Here is a 25411-nt window from a genome sequence, read left to right on the forward strand (position 1 = left end):
TCTGATAATTAACCTGCATAACTAATTTCCCTTCTGGCAGCAGGCATAGGTTGGAATAAATAGTCTATTCAATACCTACTGAGAGAAGACTCCTATATTTCATGTTTACTTTAAGCAAGCATAAAAACCTAGGGACAAAGGGCCTCAAAGAGTCAAATTCCTTGCAGTTTCAACAGTGCGCCCTGAATAATACATAAAGCAGCTACACTCTTATCCCTAAAACCACAGGTGTGAACCAGATGTCATGCTTATCTTCTCTTGAGATTACAGCAAACAATTGCACACCTTCAGAATATAAAGTAAGCTTTGGATCAAGAAGCCTGAAATATATTAAAAGTGTGGCACTGAAGTTAAAAATTCAAACATTAACCTACAAATCACTGATTCATTTAAGAGTCTGTTTATAGCCGATGTTCTGTGAAAGTTGTATTTCTTTTATTTAACCTTTTTATAACAAGATATATTATGAATCACAAATCTGAGATAAAACTACTTGCATAAATCTTGGTCTTGGTCAGCAAGGTATTGCCAAACAGATTGTTCAAATATACCACCACCTATTTAAAATACACCACGGCTCAAGGAACAGAATTAAAGCTAAAGCCTTGATTTAAATTTTAAACTTTCCTGTTATTGTAATAAAGGTTTAGAAAAAGGTGAGCATATGCTGCACTCAAATACTCAAAGGAGATTAAATCCAGGATGGTATCTCAAAGAGAATTTTAAAGTTATCTTTCTACATAGAAACAGAACACGGTGTGAATGGTGCTCTAACCATACAGCCTTGATCATGACCAACCCCCTAAGAGTGTATCACCAGAGGACATTCCAAAACATCCGGTTTCATGAAGATAATGATTTCTTCACTCAAAGAGAGAACATCACTAATCTCCTAGTGTTTGTTACTGGGGGCATTTCAGAAAGACCAGAGTGCTCCTCACTAGATACACAAAATAACTATGTCCCAGTATGTTTTAAAGGTCACACTCATATCACAGTGTTTTCTCTCTTAAACTAGGTCTGGGCACCACCTCTTGACTCCTGCACTGACACCCCAGGAGCAGCAGTGCCTGCTGCAGGGAGGGGGTGAGGGTCTGTTGTCTCTAACATATAGTCCATGTCCTATTTCAGTTTTTTCTTAGCTTTCCTCTTCCACCCTGGCTAGCTTCATTCTTTAAACCAGTGTGCCTGGTTTCCTTCCATAGCATCCCTTGTCAAACACACACACTCCAAAGGCTGTCAGCTTCTAATGCTAGTGCTTCACAAAGAAAAGTCTTACAGGTCAATTTATGACAGAAATATTGCAGATTTGTAATTAGAGCCCTAGATAAAAAAGTCTTGTGTTTACTCAGTAATCCCCATATTCACTTACTAAAAGCATGCATCTTGCTCTCACAGCTGTAGAGGAAAGGCAGCGAATGAGACCTGAATCCAACAGATGTAATGTCACCTGCTTGATCTTGAGGGAGTTGAACCACCCTGTTCATGAACAGTATTCACCAGTGACCCAGAGCCTCATTCTGTCCTCCAGCAGCAGAGCTGGTGACTCCAGGGGAAAAAGCATCCAACATCTTGGCTCACTCACGTTAATAAAATGGAGTATGAAGAGTCATAGGCTAAGGTGTTAACATGACCCAGCCTGTAACGCTGAACGATTCAAACTTGGTTTGAGTTGAGAGCACAGACCCACACTGCTCAGCTCCATGGAAACACTAATGATTTAAGCAACTTTATAACCTTTTATTAAAGATATAGTCTAAAAGTTAAGAACAGTGCAGAAAAATATAGAATTTCAAAAATAACCAATTAAATATTTGAGCTTTACCATATGCCTTATCCCCATCGCTGTTAGCAAATGGGTTTCTCTTACAAGGACAATCTTTGGATGGGTATTAAATGTGGTGACAAATACTCTTCTTCAGAAAAACAGGTAAGGTAGGTTGGAGCTAATTCTGTAGTCCAGTCCTAATTTTTGCAGGAAAAAATGTAACAGCAAAAAGAAAAGAATTGCACAGACAGATAAAGCAGCTTCTGCGACTGATGCTTGCAACTTCATTACCGTGGAAAACAGGCAATGAAAGTGGCTGTTATCAGCCACTCCGACACCTGGCAGCCCCTGTCGGGTGGCACGGGGCACAGCTTTTCCCTGCCTCGCCAGTCACGGGATCACAACAGCGCTGTGAAAGGGAGCATGCCTGGGCTCATTATGCCAGGCTCACCTTAAAAGAAGGTGAAAGAGATAGGAAGGAAAAGAACTGAGATGGGAGAAGAAAAGAACAAACAAAGAAGAGACAGCATCTGTATCTCTCACGCCAAAGGGCTGTTAAAGATTTAGTTGCAGTCAGTGGCAGCTCTCATAGCTTCCCACACTGCTGCTCTGAGCAGGTCAAAACACTTTCAGGATCATGACTGTCTTCCCAGAACACCCAGTCACGTGGTAGTTTGTATATTGGTATTACAGGGTCCTGAGATCCCTAGAGATCAAGAAATTGCAAGCACTGTATTTTATCTCCTTCCCTTCATCAATACATCATCTGGCCCTTTCACTCTCAAAAGCTTCCTTCACACAGACTGCCAGCCAAGGGCTACAGATGGCATGAGCATATCCATTAATTACATCCACCAATGATTTACAAAACACCAGTTTTGATCTTCCAGTTTCCAGCTCTATTCCCTTCCCATTTAAACTCATACCTTCGAAGGTATCTCCATGTTTTTTAGATTATTTCAATCCACAATCTTTCTGTAGAGGTTCTTAACAATGTCAAACGCTGATCTTGTCTGGAGCAGTGTTGCTGTGGATGTTGTCTGATACTCAAGGCTGCATTAATGTAGCCCTGGACAGCCCTCATAAAAACACTTGGTTCAGGCTACAGGTGCATCTAGTGTACAGGTGTATCCTATCTCCAGTACCAAGTACTAACAGAAAGTAAAAACAAGACAGTGCATGTTTACATGGACAAACAGTAACTGTCCCCTTTAGCTACACCCCTGCATCTTCCAGCAAGCCTCAGAGGCCTTTCTGGGCTGGAAGCTGCACAAGAACCATCCTTTGACTGGTTTGTCCAAAACACTGTTAAATCCTCTTTCCAACCTGGATGTACTGCTGACCGCTAGAAGATCATTTCACAAGGGGTTCCACAATTCATGTACTTGGATACACTGCGTGAGATGCATTCCTTTCTGCTGAATGTGCACCTTCCACCTTTCTGGCCTCAGACCCTTAGTTATATCATGAAGCATATCAAGTAACACCTATTTAACTTTCACGGACCTTTGTAATCACGTGCCCTGAGTCACCTTTTCCAGGCTGAGATGTCACAAAAACTATTTATCTTCTTGTCTTCATGGAAGGTGTTTTGTATCACAGAAGGCCAGCTATGCTTTTGGACATACAATACATTTTTGAGGCTGGGAAATCAGAACTGGCCAAGTCATATGTACCACGGAGAAAAGATTTTTTCCCTGTTGATTGTACTCATTTCCTAATAACTTCTAGTCTTCCTATTTGCCTTTTTGCTACTGCTGAGCATTGACCACACGTTTGGACAGCTCTGTATAAGGACTCTGGGAACACTTCCTTAAGTGGCAATAACTAATATAAAGTTCATTACTACATGTGCAAACTCAGTCTTCTTTTTGACCTAGTTAAACTATAAAATGAGATTTATATGCTTTGCGTGTGTGTCTGCATATGACATGTCAGTCCCTTGTAATAATGTTAGAGCGCATCGGCCAATTTCATCACAATCGAAACCCGACTGCTCGCTCAGGTTCTCAAAAACTTCACACCCGTGCAAGTTCCTTTGCAATTAAGCGGCAACGGTAAAGAAAGACCCCATCAGTTTCGCAAGTATGGATCAAATATTGAAGACTCTCCCTGTCTTCCTTCACAAAGCACTTCATCATCATGCGTAGCACAGGCAGCAGCCACTTCACTTCACGTTCCCTCCAAACTCAGCAGTGCTGTACACAGGTAAACTGGGGCTTTTTTGACTTGAGAGCTGTGCTGTGTTCAGTTCTGCACCCGGGGAGGCACCAGGTCACACAATGTACCGATTTTCTTTTACTCAGTGGGATTGCCATCAGTAGGTGCGGCTTCCCATGAGTTACTGAGAAAATACCAGTATTTGGATCTAAGCACACACAGTATTAATGGAAATCCACCATTCTGTTAAATATTGTAATATAGTAACTTTAATCATAAAGCCTCTTAGTATTTAAATACTTCAGGCACTGTAGACATTTATACAACTAGCAGTAGATGAATGTTCAAATAGATACTTCTGAGTAATTATCCTCTTGAGACAGCACCAATTGCTAAATAATGCCTCAGTTTAATAGCACATAGCTCTTAAGAAATGAACAATTCTGGGGACTATTAAATCTCTCAGAATCGTAACAAAGATGGTGATAAATACCTTACACTCCACTTCAGTCCTCGTGTGGATGAGGAATAGGTCATTTTTTTCTGACCTGTTAGCTGGACTTCAAAGACAACTCCTGATAAAATTAGGGTGTAGGCCCTCCTACTTACTCTGGAAGAAAAATTTGCATACCCTGCCTTATTAGACACCAGCAAAGGTTCCTTATGAGCAAAATTAGTACTCAGACTCGCAGGGAAATCTGTCCTAGCAAAACATTATCAGAGGAAGAATAACTAGATGGAATAGCTGAATGGGAACTCCTGAAAATGCCATAATCCTTATGGATTAACTCACAAAGAATAATTGCTCTGTTCCCCCAGAATATCCCTCTATCATTCCAGGGAAGAATTGCTAAGCAGAAAAATAGAGGGATCAGAAAAAGTATTCAATCCAAACCCACGCCAGTTTATCTGGCCATGACTGGGGAGAGAGTTTTCAGATGAACCTGCTTTTATGTAACACACAAAACTCTAGAATATCAGGAAAATGCAGACCTCTTGTTCATACAAAATGCTGGCCTTTATTCGAGCTCCCTAAAGATGTTTTTCCTAAAACTCTGTCTGCTTGCATATTACTTACTGCTAATAAAAGAGCCTGGGGAAAGAAATTTGCATTCTCTGGTCACCAGAGGTCTGTGAATAGAGTGATTCAGCATGTTGCTCCATAGAGAAGGTTGCTTCTTCACAGTCAAGAGCAAGAAGATAGAAGCAAAAGGCATAAAAATACTCGTCTCCTCATCCTGACCATAGTTTTACCTCTCAGGGGCATTCAGAAGCCTTTAGAGATGATGAGCTCTCAAGAGCAAACCATGTCAGATTGTATTTACCTTCATGCTAGTTCACTCAGCGTCCCAGCTTCATTTCCAAAGCAGCCATCAATAATACAGAAAGAGGCCATCTCCTTATACTGAGAAAGCAGAAGTCAAAATCATTGCCATAAAGCCAATTTGTAGCAGCTGACTATCTGATTCCTAGTATCAAATAGTTTCATCATCATTTGACAGTGCGTCATGAAATGCTTCTGTTCTTAATTCTGCTTTGAATGACGAATGAAAACAAGATGAAAGATTTGATAACTTGGTGATCAAAAATTTCCACTGTACTTTCTTCCTCATTAGAAAAAGTTACATAAAAAAAAAAAAAAAAAAGAGAGAAAGATTAATATGGAAGTGCCAGATTTTAAGCTATGATTGAGGACTTTACATAAAAAAGCTCAAAAAGTAAGGACAGTGAAGTATTTTTAGGTGTGCAATAAAACACAGCATTTTAACATATATATATGTCACTTCGGGTTCAGCATATGATAAATTTCCATTAGTATCTCACTGACAATTGAAGCCCAGCTGAATACTAAGCAAAGCTGTGTGGCTGTTCTGCTAAATCCTGTTGTGGAAAAGGAGGAAGGTCTGAAAAACATGGGAAAAACAGTCTGTGCGTGGCATTCAGTCACGAACGTTTCCTCTGTGGCCACTATAGGAACAGACCTGGAGGGACATGGTCACCCAAGATTGCACTTTCACTGCACTTGTAACCACGTATCCTGGACCTAAATGCGACCTTCGCCCTGACCTGTGAAGGGTTTGCCTCCAAACAGCTATATTATACCGAGCTTCAGTTTCTGTGGATCAGTAAGTCAGCAAGAGAAACAGAAGCAGCAATTCCCTGCGTCTTCCCATCTTGAAATTAACTGAGATTTAATAAATGCAGAAGATAATTTTCAGAGGCTCACATAGAAAAGGCTTCTAGAGCCGTTGTGCTGAGACTTGCTGGAACAAAGCTCTTGTGTATTCAGACGTAAGCTTGTAAAGATAAGTCTCCTTTGAACGCTATCTTATGATTTCAGTTAATGATGGTTCAATAAGAGCGGATATGAAGGAAGACTATGTCCTTAATACAGTGACTGTTATTCTGATGTCTGGACCCACCCAGTGAGGTTTCAGACCTGGGATTTCTGTAGCTACAGGAAGCCACGCTCTGATCTGTAGATATTCAAAAGCAGATAACACTAACAGCCTCCACACCACGAAAAAATCACGCTAGCTATACTATGTGATAGTAAATTTATTCTTCTAGACAAATGCAAGAGTATGCACAAACACATAAACTAAGTCCTGCCACTAAATTACCTTTTCAGAATGTAAAGCATCTGACCAGCACAACTTGACAAGTGTCAGATGAATGCAATAAGTTACAAGCAGAGTAACACAGCATAATTGATACTTTTAGGTATGTTTTCTTAATTGTGTCATGTATTCCTTTTTCACCCATGCACAGATGAAACAAGTTTAAACACTGCTATGCCTGACAGGGGTTAAATCTTGGAAGTGGGATGCTGAGAGTAAAACCAGTGGTCAGCGAGAGTGAGGGCTCATTGCAGGAGGCTCGCTTTGCAGCCACCCTTCTGCACCTGCCCGGAGCAGGGGCAGCCTCCTTGCTTGGTGTTTGTACAGGATCCAACCCCACAAACACGAAGCCTGGTTCAAAAGGCACTACAACCACAGAAGCCAGCAAACCATAGGATTTCCGCAAAGTACTTTCAGCTCAGATAAAAGAGCCTTTAAAAAATGAGGCAAGAATTACTTGGATTTTCTCTGGCCTAACTAGACACACAAACATTTGTGGGGGAAGATGGTTTAAAGAAGACCTAATGCCTAACAAACTACTGGAGCACACTCAACCTAGGTGAGATTTCCTCCTCCTTCCTTCCACATCACAACTCGATTACAGTCACATCCAAACCTGAGTTGGTAATCACTATCATCTTGCTCTTTTCCATGTTAACAGCAGCAAGGCATAAATAAGGATGAACTTTCCTCCACAGGAATAATGTCAGGCATTTTACTAAATCCGTGCTATAAAGAAATTTCACCCACTGTTAGATCCTCTTTATCACATGCAGAATTTTGTTGTATCTCACCAAGAAATAGTAGTTATATGCACATGGTTTTAAGATTCAGAGCTTCCACATAAACAAATGCACACATACACCCACAAGCTTAGGGAAACAATAGATTATTTTCCAGCAGGATGCTGTGAAAAACAATGTTTATTTCCCCTTAAATGCGTGAAATCACAATAACTGATTGTCAGACCACTACAGCCTACTTATAAAACTCTGCGAAATTTTAGCTGTTTGCAAACTAGTCTTGAACAACTTCCAAAGGCCTTTGTTAATGCCTGTCCCCTGAGAGGATGGAGATAATGCAGGAATCCTGCCTGCCACAAGAATAAATCGATGTTTTAACATTCTTACCATGATACCGTTGATCCAGACCTCACAAAAAGCCACCAGAAAAGTTAGCTGCTGCATATTCTATAATTGTAAACCCATCACAGACCACGATAAAGCTGTATACAAGTTATTTTCATTATTTTTGTCTGTATTTTCCTAGCATATTTCACAGGCTGGCATCCTTGTACCTCTGGGCTTTTAAAAATGCAGTGACAGGCCGTGAGTTGTTTGACCAGATCTTAACTGCGCCGATTCCAAAATTTGGCTTTTCTAGGAGTTATAATTATTGGGGGGCAAGAACCGAAATGAAGTTGTCAAATGACAGTAATGGGCTCTCTTTCCCCCTTCCCCTCTTTCCCAAGACTGATGATATTCCTTTAGTGCAGGTCTATACACAAGACCATCTAATCTGCTGAAACCTCAGTGAGACCTGGCAGTATCTCAGCTGGAAAACAGTTCTAAAATGAATACTAGCACGACCTTTCAGTTTAATGCTTTGGCTATCACAGATACCTAATGGAGTACTTTGCACAAGTCACACTCAGACACTGGCAGCAGGAGAGGAACAAAGACAAGAATTACAGTAGATTCCTCCCTGCCATGCAAACACAGCCACTTTAAGTGCCAAGTTACATACCAAGAAGCCAATTTTATTTCACAATACGTTCTGTTTCTGTGAGGCTTGATCTCAGTCTTTGCTCAAGCAAAAAAAAAAAAAAAAGTCTTAAGGCAATTCAGAGGGAGCAAAGGCTCCTTTTCTGCTCTACATATACAGATAAAAATGAGCTGAGCTTTGTCCAGGGACTGCAAAACTGAGGTCACAGAGCACCACTTCTGAACCCCATCATCTCCTGTTAAGTAGAGGAAAAGATTGTATATCTTAATTTGTTAAATTCCAATTAATTACAATTCAATTTGGCAAGCCCTAATACAAGGAAATGCCTTTACTTTCCCATCTTTTAAGTTTTTAGAAGAATATGAGACTATATGATTGATGGAACCTTCCAAGCTTTTAAGTAGTGGATACTGTAACATTTTCCCTAGATAAATGTTTTCCCCAATGTGAAAATGTTAGTTTTAATGAAACGAAATGAAATGAAATAGCCTTAATTAGTTGTGATGGGAAGTAGGCCTTGAGATAAACATTGCATAAATAATTCACATCCTTCCATCTGGGGAACTTCTTCCTGAACTGCAAAGTGTCTCCAATCTGAAATGCAATACACATTATTTTAGCAGCAACTGAAAAAAATGCAGACTTCTTCCAATACACGGCATCTGGAGCAGAGAGCATCTGCTATTCTGGAGTTGAATGCGTATTTTAAGACATAGTTTTAGAAAGTGTTTTTGATTCTAGACTAGAACATTCTTTGCTAACACATGGCCCTCCACAGAACTGGTCTCCACTGTAACCAGATCTAACTTTAACATCTTGATCTATCTGTGGAAATTCACATTTCCTATGCTGTCCCGAATGCAATATGTAAAACCTTTTCTTCTCTTTTCATTTACAGTGTGCTGTGAAGGCAGCACCTAAAAGACATTTGGAGACGGAGCTGTAGCATTTTTCATACTGGATTGTGATATATGACCTAATGGTCTAGTATCTGCACTTACTGCTTATTCATTTTAAGAGTTGGTCTCCTGTCCAGGAACAGCTTCAGGAACAACTTTTCCCCTGAGGACTTGCTGCCAAGATCTATTGCTGGCAAAGGCACTCAAACTGGGCCCCCTTGTTATAAGAGAAAATATGTCTGATTGAAATTCTCTGCAGAATTTATGGCAATTACTGCACCCTGTGCAAAAAAAACGGGGGGGGGGGGGGGGGGGGGGGGGGGCAACGACACGTGGAAGCAGTGAAACCACTAAACTCATTTACACTATTTGATTTGATGCTATAAAATTCACCACGGAGAACATGAGCAACCACAGCTTCTATGTGGTTATCTTCTGGGTGTTCTGCAAATGGAACTTAATAGCCCATCACAAATTATTTTGTTCTGATCACATCCTATATTCAGGACAGGTACTGACTTTCCATGTGGGCCTGAAGGAAACTTAGATATCTGTGCAAGCCAGTAAAAGTAAAGTTTTTCTTTAAAGGTATTATTGAGGAGAGATCACAACCTCTGATTAAAAGTGTTGCTATAAAAAATGAATCTGTGCAACAAAACCATCCCAAATGAAAATGCATTACCTAAACATGACTTTAAAAAAGTACATATATATTTAAATCAACAATAATATTCTTAAGGGAAACTGCTAGAGACATACTTATTGTTTCTGCCTATTATACAAAATAAATATGGAAGCATAATGAAAGAATATATTATGCTTGCTTGTGTTCATTGTCATGATTTTTATAGGATCAAATCAAAGAGACAATGGAAATGAGTTTTGCAGTTTCACTATGCCTTCTGGTTATCAAGTGATAAGTTCCTAGCTGATGGCCATTTTTTTTTCCCTCTTTTAATGCAGACTCCAAAATAAAAAATTCCAACAGAGTGAAACTTTCCAACAGAGTGAAACTTTTAAAAATAGATTTTCTTCTCTCTCCTCAAAAGCTTACAAATGATCACACTCAAAGAACAGGGTAGGATAAAATTTTTGTAGAGGATTCAGTCGGATCGTTTCCTTTTCATACAGCAAAGCACAAGATACCCTGGGACTGGACTCAAATGGCAGAGTTGACTAAGTCTGGCCCTACCCACTCTGAAGTCTGCTACACTTGAAAGATTTCTCCTGGTTTGGGTAGCTCTTAAACCTTCAATACAGAGAAGTGCTACTAGATGAGTCACAAATCATTTAACAGGATTCCGCTCTGCTTCCAGAGAGTCACGAGCAACGCTTGCAGATTTTTATACCTATCAAAGAGCATCAGAAAGATGCTGAGATTCTCTAGCCATGGAAAGACTAAGAAAGGCAACAGGGATTTGATATGCCCGGAGTTCTGGTTGCTTGCTCCCACTGAAGCTCATGGCGAAAGGCACGTAAAACACCTGAACCTTTCACACATCCCTCCATGTAATTAGTAAAAGGCAGCTTGAATTAATTGGATTGCTCTATTATTTTCATGCAAAAGGGGGAAAGACAGGAAAATGTGATTTTCAAACCACAACAGCGAGTCAGGGTGACTCAGAACAGGTACCAATTAGAAACAGCAAGTTCATGTTTTGAAACTGCCTCGATTCCGCTTGGTGACATTTGTATTAAAACAGCGTGCCAAGACAGGATGTGTGCGGAGCCTCTTTTAAGTTTCTTCGTTCTCAAAATCTAAATCTTCAACACTGAGAGCCACCCAGCAGTTTCAAAAGAAAAAAAAAAAAAGGGAGGAAAAAAATAAAAAAGAAAGCCTTCCACACTCACTTTGCAGAAAACCCCCAAACCACAGAAAAACAATTGCTTAGAACTTACATTTAATGTTAAGGGCTATTCAGGAAATACAAAATGGTTTTTTTTAAAATGTTTAACCATATAAACAGTGACTGAGAAAGCATTTCTTATTAAGCATTTTTATGGTTACAGCTACTCTGCTGCTGAAAAAGCAACTACTTACAAAAATAAAGCTAATATTTATAGGCACTATAGCTCAGGAAGGGACCTCTTTTATAAGACATTTACTGCAGCAGCCATCACAGCTGAATCATGTTATTGCACAAAAATGAGGGTTTTTTTAAACTCAGGCTAACATTTAACAGCTTTAAGTAAATAATAACATATGAAATTAACTTCCAACAGTATTAAAAAACAGAATAGCAAGGACCAAATCTGTGAGACGCTGATCATCTTCCCACATGGTAAGTGATTGCCATGGGGCCAAGAAGTTCGGAACACTGTGACCACCACAAAAGCAGAAGATTTACGGAGCTGCATAGACAATTAACAAATTACTGTGCACAGCACACCTCTCCTTGAGTGGCTGCAACCCCAGTGAGTTTGAAACTCCCCTCCTCATTACTCTCCCCCAGTATAAAGCCTTGGATGCAACACATCTTGTTTTACAACCATCATGAAGTTCACCAGAAAAAAAAAAAAAAAACAAACCACAAACCACCATCACTGTTCTCCAAGAGTTATGCCCTGATGTTCTCCTCTCCTTGGTAACTGCCGGCAGCCTCATTTGTGCAAACTTCTGTTCTACAGCACTCATTACAGAAAGACCTAATTACAGAAGCAGGGAGTTACCCTCCCAGACCTAGATGGTATGACCTTTAAAAGTTCAAGGTCATACTTCAATTCATCTAAAGTCCGCAAGACTATTATATTACTATGTATGCACTAATCAAAGCCATGCTTTAGGATTTGGCAGACAAGCTGTTCTGTCTATCAGAATAACTCACAGATGGTATGTATGTGACACAACATATTCATCATGTTATATTCTTAGTATATGCAATTTTCCCCCTTGCTAAATTTTCTGGCATTCAGCAAGGGCTCTAAGAAACGGCTGGTGCCTTGGAAAAGATACCCTTCCAGCCTTGTCTTTAAATTAACTGAATAAAGAAAGAAGCTAAAGGTTGAAGAAACTCATTCTCCTGTGTAATTGTAAAACATACTGAATTTCATTTTTTACCTTAGGTGCTATTTTTTAACTTCTAGTTTGTAGCTCATTGTTTGTTTTCTACTCTTCAGTTCACATATTGTACTTTCTTTTTACTTGATGTGTGCCATATTGTTTTAGCTTTTGCTCTTACTTCTGCTTATTTATGATCCTTTTTTGACCAAAATCTCAGTAAGATTTGCTTTAGGGGCATTTTTTTATCTTTTTTTTCCAGGTAGTTGCATGCATAAGCGAACCATTAAAATTGAATCAGTTCAGTGAATCAAACTGAATGACAACACACTAAAATGAGCAGAAACATGCCTAAAGCAACAAGCAGATTACTTATTTTACTTATTTGTAATGTTGCTTTCTTTTTTTCCTCTCCTCTAGTTCTTTTGACGACATACAGAACCGCATATTTTTTTAAATACGGAGATGAGTTTTCAATCCCGCATGCCATACAGATTTTATAAAGGCAAATGCACAAAGGGAAGATGCACCCACACAAGGTTAAGTTTCGGATGCTGGCCCAGCAGCTTATTTTAAAGCTCATCATCTGGAGGAGGTAACCAGCAAGCACAGGCAAGAGTTCATGAAGATAAACTTCCCGCTCCCAATTTCTCTTGCTCCTATTACATCTGTCTGTCATTTACTCCCACTTTGCTTGTGTTTTAGAGCCTCAAGAACAAAAGTCACCTCTATCGCTGATCCTTGTTTTGTACAGTGTGCCAGCTTGGATTAGTCCTTGTTATAGGAGGACAAGAGTTGAGAGAAAAATAACTGAAAATTAGGTTCTCTGCCTTGGAAAGAACAGACCAACAGCCAGCAAACAAGCCAGCACACTTTCTGTTACAGAATGATAAATGTCAGTGCCATGGTTAGAAATTTTCAGTGGTTTTCACTGTTTTAGCTTTTATGCTGAAAGCCAAAACATTAATAAAACAATTGAAGTAGTAGGCATATAAGTTCATGAATGTCAGTAGCAAGGTTTCACATATGTCACTTTGCAGTAATAAAAGACTTCATATATAGTGCTAGGACTGGATGTTACTATTTTTATTTTTTATATGAGGAACTAAGGACAGGAATGCAAGCAAATGGAGGAGAAAAATGAAGGCAATTCCAATTAATCATTTCCCATAGTGACATTTTAATGCATTATTGTTACAATTATTCTAAAACGTCCTCAAAGGATCATCACACCAGCTTTTCCAGACTTCATTTTTCACTGAGTGAAATTTTAACAAGCAGCCTTTCTGTAAAGTTTTCATCTTTGAAGGAGCAAAACCCGTTCATCCCTCTTCCCTTTGTGGAAAACAGAGCTACTACATGCACTGAAATATCAGGTGTGTTATGTTACAAGGGCCTCTTTTAATTTCCTTATATTTTCACTGGCTTGAGGTTTCCCCTGCTTTGGTTTCATTCTTATTCACTCCCAAATGACCTTCTTAAATTCTGCAGTTTCAGAAACCAACTTAAAATATGGCAAGACAAAATGTATCAGCCAGGCTGCGGAGGGATGGAGGAGAGGTGGTTTGGGTTTTTAAGCTATAAAGTTACTTTAATATTTTTTCCATTTTACAACATATGAGTAAAATAACCTCCTCTGTCTCAGCATAATTAGTTCCCCAGTCCTGGCATGCCTTAAGAGCCTCGTGTTGTTTGGGGTGCTGTTTGCCAGGGAACACTTAATATTCTCATCTATCACACGAATCAATAAAACGCAACCCTGTTTTTCACAAGGTGGCAGTGTATTAGGAAGAGTCATATGGGCTGAGTTAATTTAAAAGTAATAGACTGAAATTGTCCACATTACTTTTATTGAACTGACAGAGCAGGTCCAGTGCTGCTAAGAAATTAATCCCATTTCACGGAATCACAGAGCAAGGCAGTAAAAGTTACTGGTTTATCTTAAAAAATAATAATAAAAATTAAACTTAAGCTCTGATTTTTACTTCCAGAATATGGGGATTTTTTAAAGACACTACTCAGGAAATGAACAGGAGAATTAGAGCTACGCCAAATCAACCATATAGCCATTGGGTTAAATTCACATTCACATCAGAAAAAAAGTCTCCCTGTTGATTACCAAAAAGTCAAAGTCTGAAAATTAACTTCAGGCACCTTTGACATGTGAAAGCAAGGAGTGAAGTTCCCATAAATTCCCTTAATCCTCAGCAGGAGAGGGCCTCTTCAGAGGACAAATTTTCCCAAGGACTCAGTGACCCTTGGGAAGGTGTCAGTAATCACTGAATGAAAAGGAAAACCAAACCAGGGCAAAGAGTCCAACGTTATGGATGCTGGTTTGGTCCACCTACCTGAGCTGGTCCAAAAAGGACAGAAAACCAGCAACAAACTCTCTCCCAGACTGAGAGCAGGCAGGATGCTCGGTGCTGCATCCCGTTGGGAGCTTTCTGTGAGCGATGCTAACTCACCCCCCCCCCCCCCCCCCCCCAAGGTCCACTCTGGTTTGTTAACGGTTTTGTACCTTTAACATGTTTTTAATGTTTTCTCCTGAACAGACTTTTACGGTGCAGGAGACAGAGGAGGCACTGTGCCAGCGAGAAGCGTGGTGAGCACTGCAGGACAGAAGCATTATCAGGATCTGTGTCAGCAAAGCAGATTCCACCTTTGATAATACCTGTTTTGTCATTACTGGACCCTGGATAGGAGGCTACCAGGCAGGAAAGCTTCACTGCAGCATATGGTGATGTGCTCATTACAGCTACATCCCCACACCATGCCCTGAAGCTTCGACCCTTGTTTTCCTGAAAGTTTAGTCCTCAAATTGATAAATTTCCTCAGACGTGAAATTAAAATCTTCAGCACCAAAAATATATTTGCATCCAAGGATACATGTCATTTCTCATACCCTGCTATTTAAATCATTTGACTTTGAGTGAGATATGGGAGAAATTTAAGTTTCAGTACATTTTAGTCTCCATCATGTCAAATTTACAACCCTGGAGTAAATCACACTGCCAAGACAAATGTCTTCACTTAAATCAGATTTGTTGCTTCCTTCCATACTTCAGAACATTAATAAAATTGGAGTTCCAGTTCATAATAATAGTTTCATCTTCACTGTGCCAGGAGAACCACAAGAAGTTCACAGGAAGCTTAATTCACCCGCCACATACTCACTTCTCTCGTTTAAGGAATTACAGGCCCTCATTTTTATTAGCCATATGTACGTGTGTGCATCTCACTCAAATTCTTCCAAGCATATCAGCATACACACAGTTGGTCCAGATATACTAAGATTTGATTTAAATGTCTCCTCTAAACACTGTTCTTATCTTCAGACCTCCTGAAGACTGGAGGCGTTAAAAACAACAAAACAGCTCGCTGGGAGAGGGGCAAAGGCACCTGAAAGCAAGCAAAATGGCAGGAATGTTTACAGCTCACTGAAATTACTTTAAATTTCTCCCATAGGTAAAAGAAATTTCTAACAATTGTTTTTCCCTGTCATCTCTCCAATACCTCTTACATCTGCACTCTCAAGAGAACCAAGTCCCTCTTCCATTTCTGGATCTGACGCGCAATTACAGGAGCTGCTACCAACGAGGATTAAAGATCCAGTCCCTCCAGTAAATGCAAAGGACAGGAGCGTTTCATGTTTCCCCATCGCAGCACCACCCTCCGACTCCAGTTGGAGGCCAAGGCACGTTGCTTTAGTCTTTCTGCAAAATTAAAAAGCAGACCCCCACGGAGGCACGTGGCGATGAGAGGGGTGGCAACAAGGGCACGAACCGCACTCGTGTGGCAGCAGTTCACAGGGCAGAAATCTCCATGCATGAAAAAAAGGGTGTCACTTGAAGCTGTTGTTTTCATCCACTGCTTGCCTAATCATTATTCTTAAACCTGAAGACTAACATGGATGGGGCAAGCGACACAAACCTGCCTTTCTAGCACATAATAAGTAACATGAATGCATCTTCCTAATTGCTACCCATCCAAAGCCCCTTTGACACATGTGGCTCTGGCGTTACATATGGCTTGTCAAGAGCCCTCCGTAATGGGAGGCACATGTCAGTGGAATGTTGCTGGGAGCTCTGTGTGATTCAAAACGCTTACTGCAGCATTATTACAGTAATCTTTCAGCATGCTTTTACTCCCCAACCTCTCCCCATTTTAACAAAAACAATTCTAAGCCTGTATTAACAACAGGGTTTAATGAAAACCATACATTTCATGATGAGTGTTTGGTCATGCATGGGAGATTTGTTTGGAATCAGGATCACTTCTTTCTAGGAATATGACAAGAGATTAAATCATTAAAAATGTATAGCCTGTAATTAGTTTATCATTGCCAGAATTGCAGGAATATTTTCCAACATAAAACCGATGCCACCAGCAAGAGATCATTTTGAAAGATCAATGTTGCTGAGATATCAGAAAACAAAGTAATTAGGAGACAGCATGCATGCTGTTCTCCTCTGTACTTTTTTTTTTACATATACATACACACAAACATATATATAAACTGTATTAGCCCCTCCTTATAAATCCAATGGGATGGTTTCTGTAAGTCACAGAAACAATATTAATGATTGTCTTAACTGACATGGTGATGTGACATTATTTTGAAGCACCACCATCTTCTGAGCCTTGAGGATTTATACTAACTGCATATTTCTGGAGAAAGCAGCACAAAGCACCACAAACAGGATCTTCGTATTAGTTAATTATGGCACTGCAATATTTTCACCGGAGGCATTTTAGAAATAAACTGCAGTACAGCGATGCTGTTTGTATTGCAATAGTTAAGGTGGTTTCAGACCATAAATTATAAACCTCATTTTTCAGCGTTTATGACAGGGCTATAAAAAAGGAACCAGCCCCAGCCAGTTTTCTTTTATGACACAAAAAAATTAGCTATTTGAAAGCTATACATTTATGCATGAGTTCAATGGTTTCAAATGATTTTTCCCCTCCCACACGCTCCCACTTTCAGTATGTACAAAGCCATGGCCACATTTGATGGCCGTTCTCCTCTTCCTCCATACTGTGCCCCATCCCCTCAGATGCATTACTGCTTAAAATCAGATTCTTTTGTTTTTCAGTGGAAATTAGCAATCTTATGTGAGTCAGCATCCCTGGACAACTCTCTGCAAGTATTTAGCAAGGAAATATTAAAGCTGTCATTTTCAATATGAGGTTCACAGACCCCTGGGGGACTAATTTAAAGGGGTCTGGAAAAGATAATTAAGAAAAGTCAGTCTACTGTCAGTAGGCTTAAACTCACTGAAAAAGGGCCTACACTTCAGCAGGAAAATGTTTAGGAGACTCACAAATAAAAAAAAGTTCAAACCTGCACTGAAATACTAGATTATTTTTTTCCAAGGAGAATATGAATTTAAAGCAGCATAAATGGTTGATGTCAGCTTCCAGCACAATTTTATTCAAAAGCAGATGTCAGCCTTATAGGCTCAGAACTTATATGCAGCAGCCATAGCAGCACGTGCCAGCAGCCTTCAGATGCCACCTCTGCCTCTGAGAGGACCGGTGAATTTTCACCATACTCCTCCACTGCCAAGGTCACCACTTCACCAAGCTGTCACCGAGCACTCCACCTCCTGCTTGTATATACGATCAAGCAGAGGTAAACATCTCAGCTTAACACCCTTCTGAATTGAAATGGAGTTACTTTCTGGATCTCAGTTGCTTTGGAGTTACATATCAGAGGAAGAAAATGTCCTCCACTTTTAATAAAAAACAGACTCTGTCCTTGTCTCATCTCAGCCACCCTTTGTCCCTTTGGAGTCTGGCGGGACAGGCTGCCTGGGAGAGATCTTTCTCTTTTTAGATACTTGTTTGCACAAGAGAGCTAAGCTATGAACACAAATAGTGGGTTTTCTTCTTAAGTGCCAAAACCCAAACCAAAGTGGTACACAGTGCCAGAAGCTGAGATCAGGCTCCTTCTGGACTAACAGTTGTGTTGATGCTTGTGGGCTTGACTTTCAGGAACTGAGGAAGCCACTATGTATTGACCTGAAAGGCTTTGGAGCTACGTGCCAAGTCACTTTGCAAATGGAGCACAAGATCCTAAGTCACTTTATGCTTTTTTTTGAATTGTTTTTCCCACTGCTCATTAATATTGCCAAAGAGCTCTATGATATTCAGTTGGAAAGCTCTACAAATGCAAAATGTTCTAAGATAATCAAGTAAGTCTTCTAGCATACAGTTTGGTTTTATGTGTTTTTCATGCTCATAGTGCCGAACAGCTCTAGGCAACAATTAGTTTGTAAAAGATAATATAGTAGGTAACAGTAAAAATATAATAATTTTTCCTGACCCAAAAGCTTCAGAGATCTAAAGAAAACCAGTTCAGCTGACTGGAAATCCTTTTCTGCTGAACTGGGATGAAATGTAATAGTCTTTCTTCCTTGCAGTTACACTTTCACTGCTAAATACTCCTTCAGTCATGGCCTAATCCTGGCTGCCATTAGGTACTCATCCCCAGGGGTGCAACCACCGAGCCTGGCCAGCCAGCTGCCCAACACAGCTTCCTAGTGTGATGGTAGAACACTACCGAAACAGCATCAGGGTAGGTAAAGGTTGTATCCTCACCTTGCAACAAGTAAGCAACCATGCTTGATTGTCTTACTTGCCTGTCTGCCAATGGAGACCGTGAAGACCCCTGAGAGGCTTTTCTGTTTGGGTTATGCATTCCAGAATTTGGCACGTACAGTGGTGCCAGTCCCGGTGGGCACAGCAGTGCCCTCCCTTTCCATCCTGTTGGTCCCTGCGCTCAGCAGAGCTCTGCAAGAAAAGGTGCTGGGCAGATATTGGGGGAATCAGCTTATTTTTAGCAGTCACATCTCTGCTCCCGCTCCCTCAGCAGGTTACCTGAGATAATAATGCCCATGTTTACGAGGATATTTCTAACGGGAATAACTGAATCCATTAGTCAACTTGTGGAAACATTTGCAGTTAAAAAAGAAAAAAAAAAAATCACGCTCAGCAAGAAAATCATCCTCCCTGTTGTGGCAAATGCACGACTCCTATTAACCCCAATGAGAGTCACACGCTTTGAGAACAGCGAATCCCTGAGCGTTTGGCTACAGCAACACCCTGTTGCTGTACAGAAATACAAAACTATAGAAACAGTAAAACTTACAACCCAGGCTGGTACAGATATGTGTCACCAAGACTTTCTAGTCTAGTCTCTGCATAAACATCCTTGATTTATATATTTTATATATATATATACATATATAACAGAGAGAATGTGGAGCAAAATCACTTATCAGGTATCAGTTACAACTTCTTGAAAGGGATATGACATCTCTGTTTGAACCACACTAAGTACTTTAAATCGAGATATCGAAACCTCTTCAACATCATTAACCTGGATTGAAAATAATCAATAAATAATCATTTTGCGTGTAAGTATGAAAGACAAATGTCTGATACATTTATTGTGAAACCCCTTTCTGTACTAATGGTTGCCATAACCTAAGGGATCGATTCCATTATGGATATTTACACAGTGACCTATTAGGAATACACGGAAGTATCATTTTTTACATTGATTATCCATCCTTAAAACAGATAGTAATGTATACTTAAATGCATAGATTGCAAAAGTAATTTTTAACCTTTATTACATACTCTTTGTTGAAAAGGAAATCGTTTGAGCATCATGGTACGAAGGACACAATTTCAATTTGTGTCTTAAGAGCAGTGGGCAATTACGAATGCACGTAAGAAAAAAACCCCACAAAACACCAAACCATCTCTTATTTGTAATAGTTGGGCAAGGGAGTTATCCAGAACACAAACGTTTCTAATCTGAACCCAAGCAAACAATACAGACATTGCTGGGGAACCAGAAAATAAACACACATTAAACTTTTACAAATTGCATTGCTGTTTGGAAACGCCTGAAGCAAAATCCCCCTTCTGAACAGCTCCAACAGAAACCAGCGTAAACTCTAATAAATATGCTTGATGCTGGAGGCAGCGCGTTTTAATTCGACAGACTTGTCCCGTGTCCAGTTTCCACAGTAAATAGCAGGGCTACTGGGGAGATAACTGCAAATCCAACCGTGAGCCACACAAACAGCCTAAAGGTCACACAGAAAGGCACCCGAGGGAGACCACCTGCAGCTACAGCCGGCTGCCACCCCATGCCACAGAGCCTGCCCGCTCTACCGCACCCATCATCTGTGCCACCAGGGAAAGGGAAAACCTCTGCTTTCTGCTCCGTGTTGGGGAGAAAGTCTGTGGCTCCCAGGACCAGCTGGGAAAGAGCAGCTGGGAACTGGAGTAAGGCAGCTGTAAAGGGCTCCTGGTGAGTCAAAGGCTGCCTCAGCCCCGATGCTCCCCACCCAGAGAGGGAAGCAGTGATGAAATACTGCGGCCCCGCTGAGGGGACATAAAACATTACAGACCTGACGATGACGATCACCGCTCTCTAGGCATAGCTGGGAAAAATGGAGAGAGTTTAACCTGGGACAGCAGCTCCTCTGTAAAAGTGAGGTCTGGTTGTCTTCAGGTTAGTTTTACAGCCAAAGAGGACAAATGGCTTCTTTTATTTGGCAGTAACTCTGTGTAGAGCTCTCACCAGGAAAAGAGAAGGAAAAATAAACTAAAGACTCCCAATACATTTAAAACAGGCTGTCACTAGGTTAAACCAAGCCCCAAAGAAGGCACGTAGTACCCGCTCTTAGCAAATTCACTTACTGATTATCAAATCAATTTAACGATTTGCCAAAGTGCCCATCATCCCTCAAGGCCGCTGCCACACCTGTCAACAAAAACCAGGCGCTGGCTCCTCTCTTAAGGACATAACACATGTCAAATTGAAGGTCCTATTCAAATTACAGCCTCCTGCCAGTTCTGATCTCCTCTTCCATCTTTCACGCCATAATCTGCTTAAAATGAACAAAATCCCACCAGTTTTGAAAGTGCTGAACTTTCCCCCTCACAGTGAGGCCGGCAGCGCGGTGGCGGCGGGGATGGCATCGGCCCCTCAGGCTGCTGCGAGAAAGCGCCCATCGATACAGAGACAGAGGTACGAGTCATTTCTCCCAGGTGCTCAGAGGGCAGCCACTGTTCTCTCTGGTTTTATCAGAAAAAAGGATTTCTTTGTTGTTGATGTTGTTAGATAAATAAGTGTTTTTCAGCATAAGCTTCTCCCTTGCTAGAGACAGAACACATAGGTGGTGCAATCACAGAAACAATACTGCCCTGCTGCACGTCTCCTGTCCTTCACAGCAGCGCTTACTAAAAAGAAAATTTCCAGTCCCATTTAAATTCTTTCAAAATGCATATGTTTGGGGGTATCTGGTGAGTCTGTAACAAAGGAAACGGATCGAAATCTCTCTCTGTACTTACATACGGGGTTCTTATCTGCATAAGCATTATTTCAAGCATGCACATGGTATTTCTGTGTCCTGGGGTGAGCATCACAATCCCACAAATAATTCCCCAAAACATGAAGAGATGTGGACCAGCAAGATACACTAACAGAAAGAAGCAGCATTAGGTTTAACCCAGTGACATTCTGGCATTATCAGCCGTGTGAGAGCCTGGGCAGAATCTCAATCTACAAAAGCAAAATTTCAGCTGTGCCCAGCTCCCCCTCCTCTCCTCACCATGAGGTCTGCAGAGCCAGCACCACAGAAGCTTTATGTTTGAAATACCTCTTGCACAAAATGCCGTGCCATTGTAAGCACTGCAAACTCTCAAACCTGTTCTCTGTGAGGCCCCATTTTAATCTTTTGAGCATCCTTTCTTTTTAAAGCATAAGCAGATTAAGCTTACTGAGCATCCTTCTTCAGCAATCATGGCAGATGCATTAAAATACAGTAAATGAAGAAGGGCCGAGAGACTGTAATGAACGCATTATCTCAAATCCCAGATTGCTATAACTTTACAGAAGTAAAGAAATGAACCTAAGAACACACTTTAAATACTGTTTCAAGGATAAAGTATTGATGTATTGATCTTATGAGTGCTATTATCAGATGGCTATCTCTGGGTGTCAGGTGAATCCATTCACTGCTAGAAAGACAAGCCAGGCTGTCAAGGCCTGAAAATTATCCTTGTTAATTATTTCTCTCTTACTGCCCTTTTGCAGTTCCAGCTTCTGACCGCTGCCAAACTACTCCTTGCAGTGTTACCAAAATGTTTTCCACTTTTATCTTGATCATGATGGGAAAAAATCTGAACTAACTCTGCTAATAATACAGCAATATTAAGTCAGAGATCACATCTGGATGTTTTGCTTCCTCAGGTGTTAAGCGGGCTAAAACATTTTGCTAGGAAGTGTTCTTTGAAATGACAGTTTGCTTTTCTTCTACAGAAAACATTAATTTCCTCTTATACGGTCTCACCCTTCAAACTCCTCAGAGCTGAGCCCCACTCTTCAGCTTTCATGTTTCATGTATATTTCATATTTCTTTTTTTTTTTTTTTAATAGACCAACACAACAGCTATTGGAGCTGCAAGCATCCAGAAATTGTTGTTTTAAGTTTCTTGAAAAACTAACTTTTAAGATTTGAACCCCTACCCTGGAAATACAGCAACTGCTTTCCAGGCTGTGCCCCGTAAGGGGACAGGCAGCGCAGCGCACACATCCCCTATACTACAAAGGGAAGAGGAACAGGAACGTTGTATCAGAGGCAACATAAGCAACATCCTTTTTTTAGTTTTGACCAATTTGGGTCTTGGTCTTGCTACTACTAAACTGTCTGATAAATCACCATATGGTTCAGTGGGAGGGCTAACAGGCCTTTCATAAATGGTATGCCAGCAACAACAGCATGTAGCTTTCAGCATTACTTAGTAAACAGCATGTGGTTTAACATCACTGACTGATATGATTGAAGTATTTACTTTGGGTATTTCCTGGAGGCAAGGCCCCTCAAATTTTTCCTAGTTAAATGGGGAGAAAAGGGAATATTAGATGAGGTTGAGGAGAAACACATGACTGGTTTTGAGGATGGGTGACTCCATTTATGTTCAGGAAATAACAGGCTTTACTTTTATTCTCTTGAAATTTAATCTTTTGAATGCAGCTCATTAAGTGAGTGGTCACATTCCTGCCTCCCGGACAGAATGAGACCTCTCAAGCAATGAATTTCAAATTAATCTTTTTTAAAACCTCCTTGTTATATCTTGAATCTCCTATTTTGAAGTGGATGTAATGACATTTCTTTTTCTTAGGGCCTATTATGGTCCTACCTGGTATGTGCCAACACAAGACTTAATGTGTCACTCAACTTTCAGCATTCCACCTTCTCCTCAAGAACACTCACCTGCCCTAAGAGGATCTAGACCTTAGAGAAAGGAAAATAGAATAGAAACTCAGCCAAGAGTGATGAAAAACTGAAGAAGTTTCCTCCTCTTTTTGAATGACTTTTGTAATTTTGGCTACCCATCTGTGGGTAGTTTTGCATTTTCAGAAGTTGAATCTGCTACTGTTTGAAAACATTTGAGCGCTGCATACAGGCATTGGGTACTGAGTTTATCTTATTTGTAGGTACTACCATCCTGAAGGAACGGAAAGGCTTGACGTAGGAACAAAAATCAACTGAGATCACCTTACAGCAATCCAGTTAAGGTAAAGAGCAAACACAAGCGGTGTTGCAGGCATGAACTTCAAAACACAGAATGTAGTTAAAGCTCTATAAAGACAAAAATGACAAAATTCTAATCCGTCCCTGACGTGATCAAATCCCAAAGATCTCTCCCTGTCCATAACAAATGTGTGACAGATCTTGTGCTAATGCATATTTTTATACTCAAGTTACTGCCTGAGAAGTGCAAGGTTGCCTCACCACCCTTGATTTTGCGTCTGAGAGTCTGTTCAAAAAATCAGATTTGCCCCCAGTCCCAGGGAAGAATGATTCATCCTTAAATTATTAAGGAGACACTTTCAATCTTCTTTTCCTGGACAATTAACAGTCCCCTCTGGAGAAACTAACGCTCTTTTGGCAGAGCAGGTGCCATTTTCTGTGCTTGAACAAACTATTAACAAACTGTTAGCCCACTGCAGGGGGAAAAGCTTTTTCCTACTCAGTAATGCTATTTCTAATTCTGGTGGGAAGCCAAAATTTGTATTTCTTGCACATGTGTAGATCGGGAGCTATGTTTTATAAAAAAAAAATAATATATATATCTCCTGAATGGTCAATGGACAACAATATCCCAGCCCTCTTTGAGGGATAAGATTACAAAGGCTTTCCTGCCCGGGCAGGGAGCACGCTGCAGGCAGCTGCAGGCAGGAAACAGGGGGCTGTGCTTTCCTGGAAATAGGAGCCCGCTTTGCCTCCCCCCTGGAGCCAGAGGAGAAAGGAAAGCTCCCTCTGAGGACAGCCAGCTTAGATGGGATGGTGATAGAAAAGGACATTATTGGCCTTTGGAGGCATGTGCTGAAAAGCCCAACTAATTAGACAACACAGAATTCTGCTTAATAAGCTGGGTAGAAAAATAGGGAGCAGGAGGACACATGTATTCAGGGAACGACTATTTTCCCCAGATTGTTTTTTCTTTACAGAAAGATGAGTGCTGCGTGTCTCAAACCATAAGCAAACACATACCTTTTTTTCTCATTTTCAACCACTTGATTGTTATTTCATTTCTACCAGACGGTAAACTCTTGCTGCATTTTAGATCCTTTTTCAACTTTAGTTAACCTTCCCATCCTGTCTGGAAATACAATGCCTGCGAACTGCGGAAATAACAGGGACTACACTCATATTGCTGCCTGATCTCTTACATCATGTGAAGCTTTATCATAGTAAAAACAAAGCAATTCATCCCTGCAAAGCCTGTGGTTATAGCAGCAGCAGCATTGCTGTATCCCAGAGCAGGAATTCCACTGGGGCAGGCGCTGCACAAACCCAGCAAAGAGACACGCTTTGTCCCAAAGAGCTTTTAAACTCAATATAAGAGACAGCAGAGGCATTCAGGTGGGAGGGCAAGAATGTAAACATGATACTACTGATCAAGCACAGTCTGCAGTGAATGTATTTGACAGCCTGTCTCCCCCTAGAATTAAAAAGCCTTTCAGTGACCTGCATTATGAAATCAATTTTAATGAAAACCTTTTTGGACACACGAATAACCAAACAAGAAGCTACATCCTTCTTTCTGGTTTACACAAGCTTTTGCTCATCATCCTTTAGAAAACACTTATGTAACATGTGATAAAATGGGGGGGGGGATTAAAACCTGAATAAATGTACTTTTTCTA

General features: G+C 40.6%; 1 protein-coding gene across 1 annotated transcript in view; it reads right to left on the reverse strand.

Annotated features, from left to right (window-relative positions):
• PTPRG (protein tyrosine phosphatase receptor type G) overlaps positions 1 to 25411 on the reverse strand; it is a 412309-nt gene that overhangs the window by 153939 nt on the left and 232959 nt on the right. The window lies entirely within an intron of this gene.

Source organism: Falco naumanni, chromosome 4, assembly GCF_017639655.2.
Source record: "Falco naumanni isolate bFalNau1 chromosome 4, bFalNau1.pat, whole genome shotgun sequence".
Taxonomy (NCBI): Eukaryota; Metazoa; Chordata; class Aves; order Falconiformes; family Falconidae; genus Falco; species Falco naumanni.